Here is a 7,812-nt window from a genome sequence, read left to right on the forward strand (position 1 = left end):
TTCATGAGGGATCTGCCTCCGTGATCCCAACACGTCCTACCAGATTCCACCTCCAATACCGGAAATCGCGTTTCAGCATAAGATTTAGAGGGGACAAACATCCAAACCATATTACTTTGGCAGATATTACTGAGACAGTTGGGGAAAATGGAACAGAGATTGTATGTTTTCTGTTGTTACGCTAAGACAGAAGATTGTCATTTTTCTTAGGAGATAGCAAGCAAAGTGTGTATGGGAGAGTGTCACAGTTGACATCAACTTACACACAGATGGCTCACTGAAATAGAATACATTTACATATGTGGACATGCACATATATGTATAAAGTGTCTGTATATGCAAAGATGCATATGCAGTGCTTATACATACCCATATGCATATATAGCACATATGATTGAATGTATACATATATGTGCATATCCAGTGCATATGCACACATATGCATATCCAGTGCATATAAATGTACATATGGACATATGCATATACACTGCCTGTACCTGCACACATGCTTATTTATGCACATATGGATGCACAGTGCATAGGAATGCACATATAAATATAAAGTGCCTACATGTGCACCTGTATATACACAGCGATCTTCAATGCACATATGCATAGCCATGGCCTATACATGCACTTATGCACAACCAGTATCTATACACTTACCTATGCATAAACATGTCCTATATAAGCACCCTTGAATAAAAGGGCCTACACATGCACCTATGTGTATACAGAACCCATATATTCACTTATGTGTAAACAGTGTCTGTACATACACCTCTACATGATGAAGGCCTATAAATTCACCTGTGTATATAGGCCCTATGCTTGTTCCTATGTATAAACAGTGCCTACACATAAACAGTGTCTACACAAGTGCCTATGCTTAAACAGAGCTTATGCATGTGCCTGTGCATATATGGGACCTATACATGCACCTATGCCTATTTAGGGCTTAAAAATACACCTATGCATTTACAGGGCCTATATATATGCCTATGCCTATGCCCAGGGCCCATACATGTGAAGATGCCAGTACATGGCCTATACATGCTCCTATGCTTATACAGGGCCTATGCATAGGTACATGCACATACTATGTGCATGCTCATACATGCACCTGTGTATACATAGTACATATGCATGCACACATGCTTACAAGCAGGTGTCAGGAGGATGTAACAAAATATAGATAGGTGAATCTAGGAGAATTATTCATATGTATTTTTTGACCTGCTTTTCAACTTTTCTGTAGGTTTAAAATTATGTTAAGAAAAAAATGAGAGAATGAAGGGATCATTCATTTGTCAGAATGATGTGAATGTGGATGGCTAATGCACACAATAGCCAGCTTATGGTTTCATAATCTCAGCAAGAATTGTTCTCCTCCCTCCCATACCCATGCTGGTATGGGAGCTGTGTTCTGCCTCACTTCTCAGGGTGCACTTTCCCTGGATTTGGTCTCTTTCAGAACCCTGCTCCTGTGGTCCTGTCCTTTGCATCATGGCTCCAACTCATATTGCTGTCAGAAGGAGAGCACTCTGTCCCTTGGGAAGCTTTCATTTTCCTTTCATTTATCTAGATTTCCGATACAGGTTTGCTAGTTCAGCAGCACATTTGTGAGGACATGATTCAGGAAAAAAATTATCTGACTTTTAAGAAAGATGTTCTGTACTGTGAGAATACATGGACACAGGGAGTATTACACACCTGGGCATATGTGTGTGTGATAAAGGGAGAGTGTTAGGACAAATACCTAATGCATACAGGGCTTAAAACCTAGATTATGGGTTAATAGGTGCAGCAAACCACCATCGCACGTGTATACCTATGTAACAAACGTGTACATTCTGCACATGTATCCCAGAACTTAAAGTTAAAAAATAAAAAGACGTTCTGCAGTTATAGGCTTGTTGAGGATATTTACTTTTCCATACTCATTATTCTCTCTTTGGTTATGTCTAACCTGTATGATAAAATATGAATGGCTATATATTTATACTCTGTTACCTGATATTCTGGGAGATCTTGCTATGCTACAAATTGTTTCTGCTAATTTTTTCTGAGTGGGGTTTTAATTTTGGAGGATGAGTGCAGTTTCCAGGAGAATGTTTTTCACAGTCCTCTGTAGGCTGGTTGAGGGCTTCTCTCTCTGGAAAGGTTCTGAACCTGTCCCTGACAAGTGGTTTAAAAACATTACTAACTTGTGATTTATTTTGTGTTCATTTATTTTTGTGTTCATTTATTGCATGGCCAAACTACCATATAGTTTGCTCTGTTGCATGGGCCCACACTTACAAATCCCAAGGAGAGTCTCTTGTTTACACACAGCCCAGGATGGTCCTATCGAGATTCTCCAGGTTATGCCTGATGGAGACCACCTCTTTCCATAGAAGGTTGAAGAATACAGGTTTGTATTAGGGTTGTTCCATTCCACCTCTCCTCACCGTAGTGGCTCAGTTTCTCCTCTCCTTACCATCCAGGCATGAAAATGCAGCAGTGGGTACTCACCATCTCCTGCAGCCCTGCCTGCCATGTGTGGTCCTGGGCTGCAGTTTCTTCCTTCTGGGCACCGTAGAATGCCCTTTCCTCCCTCCATATCCAGCTGCAAATTTAACAGAATGTTTATTGTCTGTAGCTAAAAGTCCTGGTGTTTGTATTGAAAGGTTTTCATGTCATCTGGTGTGTTTTGTTATCAGAACTGGAAGTTTCTTAATCTATTGTTTTTGGCTTAAGTGAAAAAATCTATTCTGTAAATTAGCAGGAAGAACCTCCCTGAAGACATGTTTTCAACCGTTTAAAGCCCTTATACCTAGACAAGAAGTAAGAAACATTTAAATTAAAATATTTTAAAATTATTTATGTATTTTTAAAAATCTTTTTATTTTTATAGGTACCTAGTAGCCATATATATTTATGGGGCATGTGAGAGGGTTTGATTGCGGCATGCAATACATACTAACCATTATCATGGAGAATGGGTTATCTATGCTCTCAAGCATTTATTCTTTAAGTTATAAACAATCCAATTATACTCTTTTAGACATTTTAAAATGTACAATTATTATTGATTATGGTTACACTGTTGTGCTATCAAATAGTAAGTCACACTTATTCTTTATATATTTCAGACCCACTAATTATCCCCAGCCCCCTTCCCAGACTCTGGTACCATTCTTTTACTCTCTAGTCCATGTGTTCAATTGTTTTGATTTTTTGTATCCCATCAATAAGTGAGAACATGTGATGTTTGTCTTCCTATGTCTGGCTTATTTCACTTAACATAATAATCTCCACTTCCATTCATGTTGTTGCAAATGACAGGATCTTATTTTTTTAATAACTGAATAATACTCCATTGTCCATGTGCACCACCATTTCTTCATCCATTCGTTTGTTAATAGACACTTAGATTACTTCCAAATCTTAGCTATTGTGAACAGTGCTATGCAAAACATGAGAGTGCAGGCATCTTTCAATATACTATTTTTCTTCATTTTGAGTATATACCCAGCAGTGGGATTGCTGGATTATATGGTAGCTCAATTTTTGGGTTTTGGAAGAACCCCCAAAATGTTCTCCATAGTGGTTTTACTAATTTATGTTCCCATCAATAAATAGTTCAGGAGGGTCCCTTTTCTCCACATCCTTGCTAGCATTCATTATTGCCTGTTTTTTGGATATAAGTCATTTTAACTGCAGTGAGATGACATATCTCATTGTAGTTTTAATTTTATTTATCTGATGATCAATAATGTTGAGCAACTTTACATATGCCTGTTTGCCATTTGTGTATCTTCTTTTGAGAAATGTGTATTCTGATCATTTGCCCAGTTTTGATTAGATTATTATATTTGTTTCTGTAGATTTGTTTGAGACCCTTTATGTTCCAGTTATTAATCCCGTGTCAGGTATGTAGTTTGCAAATATTTTTTCCTATTTTGTGAATTCCCTCTTCACTTTGTTAATTGTTTCCTTTGCTGCATGGAATCTTTTAAATTTGATGTGATCCCATTTGTCCATTGTTGCTTTGCTTGCCTATACTTGTGATGTATTACCCAAAAAATCTTTGCACAGACCAATGTTGTGGAGATTTTCCTTAAGGTTTTCTTGTAGTAGTTTCAGAGTTTGAGATCTTAAGTTGAAACTTGTGCTCCATTTTATTTGATTTTTTTTGTTCATGGTGAGAGATGGGGTATAGTTTTATTGTTCTGCATCTGAAGTTCCAGTTTTTCCAGCACCATTTATTGAAGAGACTTTTCCACTGTGTATGCCTTTGGCACCTCTGTCAAATATGAGTTTATTGTAAGCGTATGAATTTTTTTCCGGGTACTCTATTATGTTCTATTGGTCTATATGGCTTTTATTCCAATGCCATGCTGTTTTGGTTACTGTAGCTCTGTAATATAATTTAAAGCCAAGCAATGTGGTTCCTCTAGTTTTGTTCTTTTTGCTTAGGATACTTTTGGCTATTCTGGGTCTTTTGTGGTTTTATAGACTTTTCATGATTGTAGTTTTTATTTCTGTGAAGAATCTCATTGGTATTTGAATAGGAATTGCATTGAATCTGCAAATTGCTTTGAGTAGTATAGTCATTTTAACAATGTTGATTTTTTTCAAGCCACAAACAGAATATCTTTCCATTTTTTTGCATCTTCTTCAGTTTCTCATTAGTGTTTTATAGCTTTCATTGTGGAGATATTTCATTTCTTTGGTTAAGTTAATTGCCAGATACTCAATTTTATGTGTTGCTTTAATACATGGGAATTAGTTTTTTAAAATATCTTTTTCAGATTGTTTTTATTTTTGAATATAGAAATGCTACTAATTTTTGCATGCTGATTTTGTATCCTGCAACTTGGCTGAATTTGTTTATTGGTGCTAATAGGTTTTCTGTGGATTCTTTAGTTTTTTCTGCGTCTAAGGTAATATAATTTGTGAACAAGGATTATTTGTCTTGTTCCATTTCAGTTTGGATGGCCTTTGTTTTTTCTCTTTTCTGATTGTTCTAGCTAGGATTTCCTGTCCCATGTTGAATAAAAGTAGTGATCCTGAGCATCCTTGTTGTGTTCCAGATATTAGAGGAAAAGCTTTCGGTATTTCCACATTCAGTATGATACTAGCTCTGGGTCTGTCATATATGGCTTTTATTATATTGAGGTACATTCCTATTATACCCTGTTTTTTTCATGATTTTCTCAATGAAAGGATGTTGAATTTCACCAAAAGCTTTCTCGACATCAATGGAAATTATCATATGAGGTGTTTTCCCCCTTCATTCTGTCGATATGATGTATTACATTAATTGATTGGTGTGTGTTGAACCACCACTGCATCAGAGAGATAAATCCCTCTTGGTAATGATGAATGATCCTTCTAATGTGTTGTTGCATTTGGTTTGCTAGTATTTTGTTGAGGTTTTTGGCATCAATATCTATCATAGATATTGGCCTGTAGTTTTATTTCCTTGGTGTGTCTTTGGTTTTGAATCAGGATAATACTGGTCTCATAGAATAAGTTTGGAAGTATCTCCACCCCCCTCTATTTTTTAGAATAGTCTGAGTAGGACTGGTATTAGTTCTTTAAATGTTTGATACAATTTAACAGTGAAGTCACTGGGTCATGAATGTTTTTTTACTCAGAGTTTTTTTTATGGCTTCAGTCTCGTTACTGGTTTGTTCAGGTTTTCCTTTCCTTTTCTTTCTTTCTTTTTTTTTTTCTTTCTGATTCAATCTTGTGGGTTATATGGGTCTAGGAATTTGTACATTTCTTCTAGATTTTTCAATTTATTGGCATATAGTTTCTCATAGTAGCCACCAACAATTCTTTTAATTATTCAGTATCAATTGTAATGTCTTCTTTTGTATTTCCAACCTTATTTGTATGTTCTTTTTATTCTTAGTCTGGCTAAAGATTTGTCAATTTTGTTTAACTTTTTTTTCAGAAGATAAACTCTGGGTAAAATGTTCTGTAAATATTTGTTAGTTCCATTTAGTCTATAGTTCAGATAAAATCTGACATTTCTTTGTTGTTTTCCTGTCTGGGCAAGCTGTCAAATGCTAAGAGTGGGGTGTTGAAGTATCCAGCTATTATTGTATTGGGATATATCTCTCTATTTAGCTCTAATATTATTTCCTGTATATATCTGGGTTCTCCAGTGTTGGGTGCATATATACTTACAATTATTATATCTTCTTGCTTAATTGAATCCTTTATCTTATACAGTGACATTATTTGTCTCTTCGTAAAGTTTTTGTCTTGAAATCTGTTTTGCCTGATATAACAACTTCTTTTTTTTTTTTTTTTTTTTTTTTTTGGTTTCTACTGGCATAGAATATCTTTTTCCATCCCTTTATTTTTAGTGTATGTGTGTCTTTATAGGTGAAGTGTGTTTCTTGTAGGCAACAGATCAATGGGTCTTGTTTCTTCATTCATTCAGCCAGTCTATGTCTTTTGATTGGAGAATCTAGTCTATTTACAGTCAGCGTTATTGAGAAGTAAGAACTTGCTCCTTCCATTTTGTTATTTGCTTTTTGGTTGTTTTGTGGTCTTCTTTTATTTCTTTTTTTTTTTTTTTCTGTTTTTCTTTTGTGAAGGTAATACTTTTCTAGATATATCACTTGGCTTTTTGTTTTTAATTTTTTTTGTATCCATTGTGTGTTTTTCAGTTTGAGGTTACCATGAGGCTTGCAAATACTAGCTTATAATCTATTATTTTAACCTGATAACAATGTAACTCTATCTGCATGAACAAACAAGAAAAAAGAAAACTAATAAAAACTCTACGCTTTAACTTCATCCCCGTTTTTAAACTTTGTGTTGTTTCTCTTTATATCTTATTGTATTGACAATACCTTAAAAAGTTGTTGTAGGTTTGTATTATTTTTAATAGGTTCACCATTTAGTTTTTCTACTTAGGATAAGAGTAGTTTACACACCATAGTTACAATGTTATGATATTCTGTGTTTTTTTATGTACTTAATATTACCAGTGAGTTTCATACCTTCAGGTGATTAATTATTTCTCATTAGTGTTCTTTTCTTTCTAATTGAAGTACTGCCTCTAATATTCCTTGAAAGACAGATCTGATATTGATGAAATCCCTGAGCTTTTTTTTGTCTTGATTTTTCCTTCATATTAGCAGGATATCTTTCAGTGGATATACTATTCTGGGGCAAATTTTTTTTTTCCTTCATCACTTTAAATATGTCACACCACGCTCTTGTGGCCTGTAAGAGTTATCCCAAAAGTCTGATGTCAGATGTATTGAAACTTCATTTTATGTTGTTTCTTCTTTTTTTTTTCTTGCTGCTTTTATAATCTTTGTTCTGTCCCTGACTTTGGGAGCTTGATTATTAAATACCTATATTTAGTCTTCTTAGGGTTAAATCTAGTTGGTGTTTAGAAACTTCTTGTATTTGCATGTGGACACCTTTTCCCTAATTTGGGAAGTTGTTGGTTACTATATCTGAATAAATTTTCCACCCTTATTTCTGTCTATACCTTATTTTTAAGGCTAATAACTTTTAGATTTGCCCTTCTGAGGTCATTTTCTAGATCCTATAGATGTGGTTCATTGTTTTTTATTCTTTTTTCTTTTGTCTCCTCTGACTGTGTATTTTCAAATAGGCTATTTTCAAGCTCACTAATTCTTCTGCTTAATTAATTTTCCTTTTAGGGTTCTGATGCATGCTTCAGTATGGCTATTGGATTTTTTCAGTTCCAGAACTTATGCTACATTAAAAAATTATATAAATCTGTTTGCTAAACTTATTCAATAGAATTCTGAATTCCTTCTCTGTGTTTTC

General features: G+C 34.7%; 1 long non-coding RNA gene across 1 annotated transcript; it reads left to right on the top strand.

The window, feature by feature from the left end:
* Positions 1-339: 339 nt before the first annotated feature.
* LOC141584793 (uncharacterized) lies at positions 340-6,209 on the top strand. Its single transcript, XR_012517981.1, has 3 exons — positions 340-2,413; positions 2,765-2,826; positions 3,870-6,209. It is a non-coding gene; the product is annotated as an uncharacterized LOC141584793 (long non-coding RNA).
* The last annotated feature ends 1,603 nt before the right edge of the window (positions 6,210-7,812 follow it).

This window comes from Saimiri boliviensis, chromosome 1, assembly GCF_048565385.1.
Source record: "Saimiri boliviensis isolate mSaiBol1 chromosome 1, mSaiBol1.pri, whole genome shotgun sequence".
NCBI lineage: Eukaryota > Metazoa > Chordata > Mammalia > Primates > Cebidae > Saimiri > Saimiri boliviensis.